The sequence below is a fragment of the Trichosurus vulpecula genome, chromosome 4, assembly GCF_011100635.1.
Source record: "Trichosurus vulpecula isolate mTriVul1 chromosome 4, mTriVul1.pri, whole genome shotgun sequence".
Classification (NCBI taxonomy): domain Eukaryota; kingdom Metazoa; phylum Chordata; class Mammalia; order Diprotodontia; family Phalangeridae; genus Trichosurus; species Trichosurus vulpecula.
This window is the reverse complement of record NC_050576.1, coordinates 371,053,413-371,068,712: the sequence shown is the minus strand read 5'-3', so window position 1 is coordinate 371,068,712 and position 15,300 is coordinate 371,053,413.

Sequence of the window (15,300 nt, the reverse complement as noted above, 5' to 3'; positions counted from 1 at the left end):
GATAATAATCTTTTGTCCTATCTAACTCACAGGTTTATTGTGAGCATCAAATGAAAGGATTCCTGTAAAGTGCTTTGTAATCTGCAAACAAATTGCAATTATTATTATTGTTGCAGTTAAAATTGTGTTCTACAGGACTTTTATTTCTTCAGTTCACCTCCCTGCAGGGTGATGTAATAGACAATGGACTTGGAATCAGGAAGCCCTGGGCTCAAATCCTGCCTTTAACGATTATTACCTGTCTAAAACTGGGCAAGTGACTTAACCTTCCTGAGTCTTGGTTTCTCCATCTGTTAAATGAGGATAAGAAAATCTGTAGTGTCTGTCTCATAGAGCTGTTGTAAACCCTAAATTAGAGCATGTTTGTAAAGAGCCATATTATGACATTGGCAAGAGTCAATTATTATAAATTATCCATGACATTACAGCCCTGATTTTTTCTCTTGGCCAAATTCTAAGCCCTGTTGTCCCAGCCACTGTGCCAAAAGTGTTTCTGTATTTCAGATGTGATCTATGCTACAAAAGATGGGATGGAATTGGATGCAAGATTTGGTCACCTTTCTACATTTATTGTTGGTGTTTTTTGTTCAGTCATTCAGTCATGTCTGGCTCTTTGGGAGCCCGTTTGGGTTTGTTTGTTTTTTGCTTTTTTTTGCAAAGACACTAGAATGGTTTGCCAGTTCCTTCTCTGGCTCATTTCACAGATGAGGAAATTGGGGCAAACAGGGTTAAGTGACTCACCCAGGGTCACACAGCTAGTAAATGTCTGAGGCCAGATTTGAACTCAGGAAGATGAGTCTTCCTGACTGTAGGCCTGGCACTCTATCCACTGTGCCACCTAGCTGCCCCTTCTATATATTATATACATATAGAGAGAGAGAGTATAAAGAGATCGAATGGTTTGCCCAGGGTGAACACAGTATGTCAGAGTCAATATTGGAATTAAGGATTTCCTTACTCAGAGAGCAGCTCTTTCTACTATTCCAGGTTCCCTCCTGGCCACAAGGGTATAAAATTTCCCAGGGCTTTCTAGCAGGGATACGAAATAGCCTTTTAATATATGAATACTTAGTTTATTCCTATCAAGAAAATTATTTTCTCACTTGATAATAAAGTGGAAATTAGGGTAGTATTCACACTCTTTGATACAATTATGTAGCCTTGCATACATCACAGGAAAAAAATATCTATGGAGAAATTGAAGAAACTTTCTTCCCCCCACCCAAAAAAAAGATTGGTTTTCCCACTCAGCATTCTCCATCAGGAAAAAATCTTAACAGCATCAGAATGGAAACAAACAAATCTCTATAATGTTTTACAAGTTTATATCAAAGTACAGGTAAAAATATCTGGACTATAGAAAAGGATACATGTGAAAAAATTATTAAAGTCATTCATTAACATTCCAGCTATTTGAAAGAAGTACAAGAAAAAGTAGGGCAGCTAAGTGGTACAGTAGATAGAACCTAGTCCTGGAGACAAAACTATCTGACTTCAAATCTGGCCTTACTAGCTGTGTGATCCTGGGCAAGTCACTTAACCCTGTTTGCCTCAGCTCCTCATTTGTAAAAAGTGATGGAGAAGGAAATGGCAAACCACTCCAATATCTTTGCCAAGAAAACTGAAAATCCAGGTCATGGAGAGTCAGACACAACTAAAACAACTCACCAACAATGAGTAGAAGGCTAAAATATAAAAGGATTTCTGGGACATGGATGTAATAAAATGAGATTCATATTTATAAATAGCCTAATTTCGTAAATATATTTCATTTGCAGCTACTTTACCCTGTGCAGATCCTAGATGATGGAAATCTGACCATGTAACTATCAGAGAGGAAATGTGTTAAGTGAACCTTGTAATACTGCCTATCAGTGTTACTCATTTACAACCCTGTTTATGCTAAACTTGCTTTTTCAGTTTTTATATGTTTTCCTTTACTGGATTTGCAGATATGTACCATAAAGGAGCTGATACATTCTGCCGCTTCACGTGTGCTTTGCAGTCTGCTCCGGCGCCCGCCCTCCCCGCCCCCGCCCCTGCATTCTCACAGTACCTAACACATCAATGTATCAAGTGTCTGTGATTTTGTAGATAGGTGAATTTCCTCAACCAATTCAAGGGCAACCAGCTATAACTTAATAGGATTATGGCAGGGGCTAGACATGTGACTTCATTGCTATTGCAGAGAATTCCTGGGTGAGGCAATTACCCTTTGTTAATGCAGATTTCTACCTTGCCAGAAACTTGTGGGATTAGAAAGTTATCTAGGCATATCAGGAAAAAAAGAAAACTTAGAAGGAAGCACAGAAAAGTGGGGTAGCTTTGAAAACAATTTATAGTACTTACTATATAGTTTTTTAAAAGTAAATGGTGAATCCTCTTTTTATGTACGTGGAAATGTTCTTTTTTTTGTCTTTATGTTTTTAAGTTCAAAATGAAAAAAATTTTTTTTTTTACCTAAAGGCCACAAGCCCTACAAAACTGCTCAGTGCTATAGAACCAGATTAAAATGTAATTGGGAAATGTTTAACAAAATAAATAAAAAATGACAACATTGACAATGTTTGTTGTTGTTTTGTAAATCGATATGTAGCCAGCAGGGTTTGTTTCTATTTGAGTTGACAGTCTGTCTAGAACACTAAGATATTAAGTGGATCGTTCAAGGTTACACAACTAGTATGTGTCATAGGTATTCCTGACTCAGGAAGATTTCTAGTTAATGTATTGCACTGCCTCTCTTGCCTAGCACATAGTAAGTATTTCATAACTAATGGCTGAATTTGAATTTCATTCAAAAAATAAATATTGATAATATAGCATAAGTTGGGCAACATTACTAATATTAATAGATCACTTAAAATATTTTTTGAATGGAATAATTTAGGATTTTTTAGTCACAAGATGTCTGAACCTCAGATCTAAAAGGGAATACAGAAGCTATCTAGTCTAATCCAAACCTTAAGAAGAAGGAAACCCCTTGGAGAAAGATAAAATTGGGACTTTTTATAGAAGGAAAAAAAGTGAGCTGACCTTCCAAGTAGCACTTTGACATGGCAGATACTTGTCTGACCTTCATAAAGCTCTCTTACATTGGTTGTGAACATTTTAAAGTGGACAACAATCAATTGCTTTTTGAGTGTCAAAGGCTACAGAGAAGTCAAGAAGGATGAGGACTGAGAAAAGGCATTTGAATATGGTGATTAAGAGATCGCTAGAAACATTGTCAAGAACAGTTCTGGTTGAATAATGATGCCAGAAGTCTAATTGTAGAGAGTTAAGAGAATGAAAGTAGAAGAAGTGGAAACATCTACTGTAAATGACCTTCTTAAGAAGTTTAGGGAGTAACACAGTTAGGAGTGTACTTAAAATAGCTTCAAGCCCCCAGTTTTCCTGAATTTATGTTTACTTTTAGCTAACCCTTCACCTCTTTATAAGTGAGGCAAAAATTCAAGTTAAAAGGTAAAGAAAAAATTAGGGCATGTTACAGTGCCTATTAATGGACAGGTACCAGCAAGGCAACTTGAGTGAAGAGCAGACCTATTCATTTAACTTCCCTCGGTCCTTGAGAAGGTTGGGTATAAATGGTGCCTTCAGTCCCAGTCTTCTGCTCTGAGATATCCGTAGAGACTAATGGCCTTGCTTGATCTGTCTTTCCTTTTTTGCACATCAGCTTTACTTTTTCTTCCTTTCTTTGGCGTATTGCCCTTGTGTTGAGGATTCTTTCTGACTCTTGAGGTCCAGGTCCCCTTTGTTTCTCTCAATCCACTTCTTGAATATTGGGTTTCTTTTAGAGCTATAGTATGTGACTTAATTTCTACATCTGGCTCCTAAACTGCTCTCAAGACTGAGTGACTACATATGACTACATGGGAGAGAGGTTTTTGACTTGAATGCTAGAAAGTTGCCTTATTGGCAACCTTGAGTTTTATTTCCTTCTAGGGGAAGCTGATAGGCTATTTGAACACATTTTATGTTTCTATATCTGTCTTCTGTGAATTCTCTGTGTCTTATGGTGAAATAAATGCCATCTGCACCCTATATCCATTCTGGAGCTCAAGTACTTATATGGGAGCTGGGGACTCTATTACCTACATTTAGAAAGACCTAGACAATAGCTTTGAGTACAAATTGTGGAACAATTTAAAATATATTGGGGAAATGCAGGACCACTTGTCCTCTAGCCCATTACAGTTTTGGAAAGCTCTTTCCTTGTGTTAAGCCTAGCCAAGAGAGATAACAACCCTCTGGGGGTCCATGTGAGCCCAGAGTCTTTTGGCAAGGGGTGAAGAAGGGATGCTGGATCACAGGTTACATATTGTTTTATAAAAATTAAGACAACCATTGGTAAGATTATAATCTGAGGTGAAAGCCTTCATGATTCAAAAAATGGCAACAGCGTCATTATTCTACGTAACAACTAAAGATTTTCCTTATAGATAAGAGGAATTTTAAAAACTCTGTTTCTTATTCTGCCAGATAAGTCAATGAATTAGAAATACATACTGTGCTTATCTCTACATACTGTAGGCCTCCTTAAGTTACCACTAAGTTACGGTGAAAAAGAAGTTATACTGTTGTGTAAGATGCAGAATCTGAAATAACTGAGGAAACAAAGGTTTGAGCTTCTGAACATATCGGTTTATTAAGCAACACATGCCAGTTGGGTAGCAAATCAGGACCAGGCCTCCTCAGTTTGGAACTGGACTCCTAATACAGGGGGAGACAGATTTTTGTGCATTAAAAGAAAACAATTAGCGGGATGTAAACTAGAGTGTAAGATTAGGTAATCTGATTTCTAATTGGAGGAAAGGTTAGGGGCTTTCTGGTTTGGGAAGGGGATGGGTGATTTTCAAGACCTGGGAGGGGGGTAGCAAATAGATGCAATTCTCTGAAATCAGAAAAAGAGGTGTTCCACTTCTCTCAAGTGTCTGTATTCAATCAAAGGAACAAAGAAACAATAACTGATTGACCTATATAGGGCCAGTTTTTAGATAAGACATATAGGTTGCTTGAGATGCATGATTGTGAGAAAACTCCTTGCATCACTCTTTGGGTATAACTGGGTTTCTGGTCAGTATGACCTAGGTCCTTAGTTAAGGATCTCTAAACAACAGGTAGAGGTGGTCCAGCTTCCCAACCATACAGGGCTAGGTTCAAATAATGCAATAAAGTTTTCTCCCAATTGCCATAATTAAATAAAGTTTTCTCACGAGACAAAAATTGTACTGTCCATAACTGAATAAAAAAGGAATTGAGCTAGATCCAGAATTGAATCACAAGATGGAATCAATGTGGTTCACTCAATTCCCGCAATTTCCTCAGTTTCTCTCTGTGATTTGCTCTCTATGGACAAATAGACATTCAGTTCCAGAAATGCCCTTCAAAAGGAAAGAAATTTTGGCTTTGTTTTTTTTTCTACCTTCTCCTTAGGTCATCCAGTTGCATTTATAAAATCATGAAGATGAATCATCTGACATTTCTTATTTTTCCTGAAAGCATATTATTTTTTCAAATGTCATCTACAAAGCTCAACTCATAGACTCATAAGTTTACATCTAGAAGGGACATTGGAAATCATCTAGTCTGACCCTTTTATTTTACAGATCAGGAAGCAGAGAGATGAAACTACTTGCCCAGGGTCACAGAGATAGTAAATGGCAGGGCTCAGATTAGAATCTATGTCTTCTGGCTCCAAATTCAGCATTATTCACGTCATCTTAGATTTTAGATACTTTTTTCCTCACAAAAACCTTTTTTTCAAATATAAATCTACTGCAAATTTGTTAATGTATCACTATATTCATTTAGTTCTTGGAAAGTTTTTAAATTTTATATCAAACTTGCAACATTTCAATTAGTGATGAGGGGTAGAAAAAGTATAATCCTATTATTAATTATTAACTAATACATAGATATGAGTTTCTAGTATGAAAAAAAATCACTGTCCACTTCCTGTACATAAACACTAAGGGTAATTCTTTCTTTCTTTTCAATTTCCAAGAAAAAAAAAGGTTATTGTTAATAATAAAAAGGAATCGGTTTGACAAAGAGAAAATTTAAAATGAAAGCAAAATGTTATTATTCTAATGAATGTGGGGATTATTTCTTCCTTCTCTTGTCCATTTTCCACATTACTGCTAAATTTATCATTTTTTTAAAAAACACAGATCTATGCTACTTAGTAACTTACACATCTTCAAAGGCTCCTTATTATTTCTAGGATCAAAAACAAATTCTTCAACCTGTCACTTAAAACCCTCCCACAGTATGACTGTCACTATTAGACTGAGGAGGGATCTTTTTTTAGCTTTTCTTTGTAGCTCCTGTGTCTGGCACATAGTAGGTGCTTAATAAATGCTTACTGACTGACTAGTCTTACTTAATATTACTATCCTTCATGAACTTCTCTTTTTCCTTTACATGACACTATATCTCTTGCTCCATGTCTTAACACAAATGTCCCCCTATGTTGGCAGGAATTTCTTCCTCACCTCCATCTCATAAAATCCGTAGAGCTTCCTTCAAAGAACAGTTCACTACTATGCCCAAAGGGCTATAAAAATGTTCATACCCTGGGATCCAGCAACCACTTCTAGGGTTGTATCCCAAAGAGATCACACAAGTGTGAAAAGGATCCATATGTACAAAAATATTTATAGTGGCTCTTTTTGTGGTAGCTAAGAATTGGAAATCAAAGGGATACCCATCAATTGGGGAATGGCTGAACAAGTTGTGGTATATGAAGGTAATGGAATACTATTGTACTATAAGAAATGGGGATGATACGGACTTCATAACAACCTGGAAAAACCTACACAACATAATGCTGAGTGAGAGGAGCAGAGCCAGGAGAACATTATACACAACCACAGATATACGGATTCTGTGGTGACTAACCCTGATAGACTTTGCTCTTCTCAGCAACACGAGGTGCAGCTCCAAAGGACTCACGATGGAGAATACTATCTACATCCAGAGAAAGAACTATGAAGTATGAATGCAGATTGAGGCACACTTTATGCTCGCCTTTTTCCCCCCTTTTTTTTCTCTCTTTTGTTTTTGTTTTTTGGGGGGGGGGTTTGGTTCTGTTTCTTCTTTCTCATGATTCATTCCATTGGTCATGATTCTTCTCCACAACTTGACTAGTGTGTAAATTAATTCAATGTGAAGTTATACGTGGAAGATATATGGGATTCCATGCCATCTTGGGGAGGGAGGGTGGGAGAGAAGGAAGAAAATCTGGAACTCAAAATTATGTAGAACCGATGTTGTAAACTAAAAATAAAAAATAAAAAAAAAATAAAAAAAAACAAAGAACAGTTCACTTCCACTTCCTGTACAAAACCTTTCCTTATCCTTCAAGAAGGATAGCAAACTCTCCTTTTTAAAAACATATATGGTGTTACTTTGGATGTACTTTGTATTTATTTACTAGTATGCATGTTTTATTCCTCCAATGGAGGATGGAGCAATAGGTAAGAGCCAATAAGGGTAGGAAGTGTTTCTTTAAAACAATTTTTTTTCTCTCAAGTGCCTAGAATAGTGGCTTGCATACAATTGGTACTTAATAAATGTCTGTAGAATTCATTTCATTGAATTTTCTTCAGATTAATGCACTCTAAAAAAAAGTTAATGCAAGTTGGAAAAATAACTGTTACTGAAAGAACTCTCTCAGCAAGTTTCTGATAAAGTTCTTATGTGCATGATATATAAGAAAGTGATACAAATATATCAGAATATTATCCAATAGATAAGTGCTCAAAGGATATTGAAAGGCAGTTCTCAAAAGAAAAAAAAAATGCAAGCTATCAGCAAATGTATTAAAGAATGTTCCAAGCAAGAGATAGAAAGAGAAATTCCATTTAAAGTTACTGTCGACACCATAAAATATTTGGGAGTCTACCTGCCAAGACAAACCCAAGGCCTATGTGAACACAATTATGAAACACTTTTCACACAAATAAAGTCAGATCTAAATAAATGGAATAACACCAGTTGCTCATGATTAGGCTGAGCCAATATAATAAGAATGACAACTTTACCTAAATTAATTTACTTATTCAGTACCGTACCAATAGAACTACCAAAAATTATTTTACAGAGCTGGATAAAATAATAACAAAATTCTTCTGGAAAACAAAAGGTCCAGACTATCAAGGGGATTAATGAAAAGAAATGCTAGGGAAGGTGGCCCAGCCATACCAGATTTTAAACTGTACTATATAGCAGCAGTCATTAAAACTACTTGGTACTGGCTAAGAAACAGAGTGGTGGATCAGTGGAATAGGAAAGGTGCACAAGATGCAGTAGTCAACAACTATAGCAACCTACTCTTTGGCAAACCCAAAGAATCCAGCTTCTGGGCTGAGAATTCACTATTTCACAAAAACTGCTGGGAAAATTGGAAAATGGTATGGCAGAAACTGGGTATAGACCAATATCTTACACTGTATACCAAAATAAAGTCAAAATGGGTTCATGATTTAGTAATGAAGGATGATACTATAAGCAATTTGAGGGAGCAAGGAATAGTTTACCTATCAGATTTATGGGAATGGGAGGAATTCATGACCCAACAAGAAATAGAGGGCATTACAAAGTGCAAAATGAATAATTTTCATTATGTTAAATTGAAAAGTTTTTGTATAAACAAAGCCAATGCAACAAAGATAAGGAGGGAAGCAGAAAATTGGGAGAAAATCTTTACAACCAGTGTTGCAGATAAAGGCCTCATCTGTAAAATATACAGGGAACGGAGCCAAATTTATAGGAATACAAGTCATTCCCCAATTGAGAAATGGTCAAAGGATATGAACAGGCAGTTTTCAGAAGAAGAAATTAAAGATATCTATAGGCATATGAAAAAATGCTCTAAATCACTATTGACTAGAGAAATGCAAATCAAAACAACTCTTAGGTACCACATCTCTCCTGTCACATTGGCTAACATGACAATACCAGAAAATGATAAATATTGAAGAGGATGTGGGAAAATTGGAACACTGTTACTTTGTTGGTGGAGTTGTGAACTGATCCAGCTATTCTGGAGAGCAATTTGGAACTATGCCTAAAGGGCTACAAAAATATACATATGCTTTGACCCAGCAATATCACTTCTAGGGCTGTATCCCAAAGATATCACACAAATGGAAAAGGGACCTGTATGTACAAAAATATTTATAGCAGCTCTTTTTGTGGTAGCAAAGAATTGGAAATCAAGGGGATGACCATCAACTGGGGAATGGCTAAACAAGTTGTGGTATATGAATGTAATGGAATACTATTGTACTATAAGAAATGGGGAAGGTACAGACTCCATAAGAACCTGGAAAGACCTACATGATATGATGCTGGCTGAGTGAGTGGAGCAGAACCAGGAGAACATTGTACATAACCACAGATATATTGCTTCTGTGAGGACTGACTTTTGTAGACTTGGCTCTTCTCAGCAATACAAGGTTCAAAGACAACTCCAAAGGACTCGTGATGGAAAGAGCTATCTACATCCAGAGAAAGAACTATGGAGTCTGAATGCAGATTGAGGCAAACTTTTTGCTCACTTTTTTTTCCTCTTTTTTGGGGAGTTTTGTATCTTTATTCTCACAATTCATTCCATTGGTCATAATTCTTCTTTACAACTTGACTATTGTGTAAATAAGTTTAATGTGAAGGTCTATGTAGAACATATATCGGATTCCATCATATCTTGGAGGGGAGGGAGGAGGGGAGTGAGGGGAAGAAAATTTGGAACTCCAAAACATGTGGAACTGAGTGTTGTAAACTAAAAGTAAAAAAATTTAATAATAATAACAATAATAAAGAATGTTCCAAATCTCTAATAATAAGAGAAATGTGAAATAAAACAAATGTGAAGTTGTACCTCGCCGTCATCAGATTGGCAAAGATGACAAAAAAGGAAAAGGAAAATTGTTGGAGGGGCTGTGAGAAAATAGGCAACATAAAGATATGTGAATTGATCCTTTGCATTTTGAAAAACAATTTGGAACTACACTGAAAAAAAATCACTGAACTGTGTTCTTCCTTTGACCCAGTAATTACCACTACTAGGCATATAACCAAACATACCAAAGGCTGAGGGAAAGGACCAGTATGCACAAATATATTTATAGCAGCACATTTTGCTACATTATTAAAGTGAGTATCCAGTAATTGAGGAATGGTTGAATGAAATGGAATATTATTGTCCTGTAAGAAATAACGAAAGAGACATATTCAGAGAAATGTGGGAAGACTTACGTGAACTGATGCAGACTGAAGTAAGCAAAACCAGTTATGTGACATAATAGTGACCACTGCACCTGGAGTCAGAAAGACCCAAGTTCAAATTTGGCCTCAGATGTTTACTAGCTGTGTGACCATGGGCAAGTGACTTAACCTCCACTTGTCTCAGTTTTCTTATCTGTAAAATGGGGATAATAATAGCACCTACCTCTCAGGATTGTTGTGAGATCAAGTGACATAGCAATTGTCAAGCACTTAGCACAGTGCCTGGCACATGATGGTAAATACTATATAAATGCTAGCTATTACTACTACTACTACTACTACTACAACCAGGTATGTACCTGACAACAATAATGGACAGAATGACACATTTTTTAGACACAGGTAATATGTAGATTTTCATTGCTCTACTATATTTGTTTCAAGGAGAGGCTTTTTGTATGTGTGAGAGATTTATGGAGGGAGGGAAGGAGACAGAAAGAAAAGAGGAAGAAGAGGAGATTGTGATAGTGATGTCAAAAGAAGAGAAGAAAGAAAAAATATTAATGAAACATTTTTAAGATACATGGGAAGGAGAAAGAGAATTTGGAACTGAAAATAAAAATTTTAAAAATTGAAATACATAGAAAAAAACAGAAGAAAGTTAAGAAGGGGATATAGACAAGCAGGACAGTGTTGGAACTTTTGTTACATTTAATATACATATTTAAAAGTAAGCTTTACCTATAAATTCATGGTTTTCAATATAATCTGATTTTTCTGCTATTCCTTGTGCATGGAAACATTCATGTTTATAGATATTTGTCAAGTTCATGATAATATGAAAGAAAAATTTAAAATGTAAACTATAGATCCTTAAAACACAATAAATCTGGCTCTCTTCTAGGCTTGAGCAAAAGGAAAATATGATAAAATGAGAGGCAGTTATTATTAAAACAGTATAAAGCAATGTTATCTATAGTATTAGCTGTCATTAAAGCTTTCTACAAATTAGTACCAATTTACCATTCCCAACTTATTTCCTATTATTCTCTCACATAAGCCTTACACTTCAACTAGCCTGACCCACAATATGCCTTGTGCATTCCTACTTCTTCACTTTGACTGAGACCCCTTCTCATGCCTGAGTACCCACCTTCTGCTTATCTAAATCTGACCCATCCTTTAAAGCCCAGGTCAAAAAGCATATCACTTAAACAGCCTTGTGTGACTTTGCCCAAAGACTCTGATCTCTTCCTCTTCTAGATTTTAATATTAACATTTATATATTAACGCCTTAGTTAATTAAGAACTATATATTTTCAATATCGTTAGCTGACTTCACTTGTAGATATCTTGCCTCCCCTTTCTAGCTAAGTTGTAAACTCTTTTTCTTTTTTTGGAGGGGGAGAGGGCAGGACAATTGGGGTTAAGTGACTTGCCCAAGGTCACACAGCTAGAAAGTGTGTCAAGTGTCTGAGGCTGGATTTGAACTCAGGTCCTCCTGACTCCAGGGCTGGTGCTGTACTCATTGTGCCATCTAGCTGCCCCTAAGTTGTAAACTCTTGAAGAAAAGAGTCTGCCTTGTATATCTTTCAGTCTCCCTTGGAGCTTTGTACATTTTGGATACTCAGCAAATGTTTGTAGATTGATTAAAATTTCCAAAGCTTCTTATTAGGTGAGAACTATGTGACTAGAACAATAAAATCTTTCCAATTTCTTCCAGAGTGTTGTGGTCATATAACTGAGGATCAGAAGGGAACTGAACCCCATAAGTGATGACAAAGTAAGTGAACCCTTAGATGCCTTTAAGAGTTCAAATCACTTCTCCTAGTCCAACTGCACCCTAGGATGTACAAAGAACCAGCAGGTATGATTCCTGGCAAAATTCTAGAACAAGTGATTGAAGAAGTTGTTTAATGAGTCCTTAGAAAAAAAAATCTTAACCACCAGTACAGGCTCCATAAGTATTAATCCATCCCATTTAAACTTCATTTCCTTTTTTTTTCTAATAGGGTTACAAGACTAGCAGGAAACGGATCTCTACATAGAATTCCTAACTTCAGCAAGGCATTTGGCAATGTATCTGATGATACATTGGGGAAATGGAAATTTGTGGGTTGGAAGATAGTACAATTAGATGGATTCAGAACTCATTAAATGATGAGATGCAAAGATTAGTGATTAATGGATATGTACCACACTGGAAGAGAGTTGACAGAAGGGTGCCACAAGATTCTGTCCTTCATTGTGTTTTCTTCATAGTGTTTATCAATGACTTAGATCTTCTTTTTAGCAAAGATATTATATTTATTCTCTTATCTGACCAAAGGTAAAAATCTATGCACATTGCATCTATGTGCTCTATTTTTGGCTGGGCAGAATATGCAAAACATTAGTTTGTAGTTCAACTCCATACAGAAAAATTAACTCCATGAGGTTCATTGTTCAATTCCATCAAATACCTTTGGACAAATGACTATTTTTTTTTTACTTTTCTTTTTTTTGTCTTTTTTTTATTTAATAAGTTAACTTGTTTATTTTTAGTTTTCAACATTCACTTTCATAAGTATTAAATTTTCTCTCCCTCCCTCCCCTACCCCTCCCCAAGACAGCATGCAATCCAACATAGGCTCTACATATACATTCCTATTAAACATATTTTCACATTAGCCAATAACTTAGATTTTAAAGTGTGGTCTAAGGACTCCTGGAGTTCCTCTTACCCTCTTTGACTCGCAGTGCTACAAAAAGGACACCATGACACAAAGCTTGTCATTCTCAGAGAACTTCTCTCACCTTGATTTCAATTGCTCAATTTTGTAAACTTTTTTTTTTGGCATTCAAATTTTGCATAGCAGCTCAGTCCAAAGGTAACATAACTGGTCTGGTTGTGGTTGTGATTTGTCCTTCATTCTCGAAGAGGACCAAGTCACAGGGAGATGATGAAATCACTTGCAATTGACTTTGATTTGAGTGAGGGAGGACTGTGCAAAGTCTCCAGCCTCACTTTCTCCTTCAGAGCCATCTGGGTCCAGTGGCCAGATATCCATCAGGATGACTGGTCTGACCTCCTTTCTATGACTGTTTCCTTTCTGAATGACAATGTGTTTTGTGGAAAAGTCTCCAAATTTGATTTTTTCAAAATGCTTCTTGATTCTCAAATTGGTTGCTGCAGGATTTACTTCTAAATTATTAGCATTTCTATAGCAACTAAAATTGCCTTATTTTAAATTTCTCCTCCATCTTCCCACATGGAAAAGTCATCTTTTAAAAAATCTCATTTTACCTTAGGAGAATGAGGCAATAAGATGAAGTGAAAAATGTTTTTATTTAAAGACGTTTCTGGGCAACTTGCTCCAGGAGGTTTTTTTTTCTTTTTAGAATAGCTTATCTTCTTATTACAAAGTGACTTAGAAGTAAACAATAAATAATTACCATTGCTGCTTCTCCACATCTTCACTGACTCTCCCTCAGGCCTGAAATTCTTAACCTCCTTATCTCTACCTCCCAGTTTCCTTCAAGTCTTAGCTAACGTCCCACCTTTTGCAAGAGTCTATCTCATCCCTCTTAATATTACTCCTTTCCCTCTGAGATCACCTACAATTTATCTCGTGTGTGTATGTTTGTACGTATGTATAGTTTGTACATAGTTGTTTGTAATGTTATTTCTGCCATTGGACAATAAGCTCTTTAAGAGCAGGGACTATTTTTGCCTTTATTTTTACCTCCAACTTGGCATACTGTAGACACCTAAATGCTTATTGACTTGACTTATACAAAGAGAGGTTCTTTACAAGTCACTGTTCCAAGTAAGCACTGTATTCATAACTAACCATTAGCAATTATGTATTATTATTTTGCTTATGATGTGTATTTACAGATGTTCATGTGTAATCTGTATGATTTCCCAGGACTGCAAATTCTTTACCTGGGAGGAATACTACAAAGGGACAGATAAAGTTTTTCCCTGGGCAAATACAGTATTGCTTCTGACAAATACAGTAAATAAAGGCAGAAATGCATGTGAGTAGAGAACATTTTTGTCTCCTTAGCTTACCTTTGGTTGGGACACAAATTTGCTTGCATGCCAAACCATAAAGGAATTTGTAATGTCTAAACCTAAGTTAGATAATTATCTGGAATGAAGTACTAATGTTCTCAAATTTAGGGGTTGAAAAGAAAACAATCTTAGCCTAGGGACAATATGCCTAGCCTTTATTAGATAATATAGTGGCGACTACTAAAGATCTATAAGATTTTCCTTATCATGGAGAGATTTTAGTTACTGAACCCTAATTAATGAGCTGATATGGACAGTGAGTGACCCTGAAGACATGATCCAAGAACCTGGTGGCAAGAAATAATGCCTAGCTAAGACTATGTACCCAGCAGCTACCACAAGACCCAGAAATCACCACAAGATCAGGAGAGATAAAATCCCCAGTGGGAGAAGTTTGATGACATTATCAGAAGATCAGCATCATAGGCATGGATTGCTCTTTGTGCACATGTACCTGCCACATATTTTCATGTCCCCCATCCCAGCCCCTGTACATTTACTGTCTCCCCACTAATAGGGTGCTTATTTGTGAGTGTGTCCTAGGTTTATGGGGAGGAATGTTCTATTGAAATTTTTATTATTATATTTTTTCATTAAATTAACTTTGCAATAATTGCATCCTTTGTTTATTAGTGAAAAAAGGGGCAGCTAGGTGGCACAATGGATAGAGCACAGGGTCTGGAATCAGGAAGAGTCATCTTCATGAATTCAAATCCTCAGCTACTAGCTGTGTGACCCTGGGCAAGTCACTTAAGCCTGTTTACCTCAATTTCCTCATCTGTAAAATGAGCCAGAGAAGGAAATGGTAAGCCACTTCAGTATCTTCGCCAAGAAAACCCCAAAAATGGCATCACAAGGAGTCAGACATGACTGAAATGACTGAACGATAACAACAATGTTACTAGTGAAAAAGTTATTGTGAACTATGGTTTCAAATGGATGTAGACCCACAAAATACCTTAAACTTTTGTTGGCTATTCCAGGAGCCCTAAAATAAAGAGAAATACTTT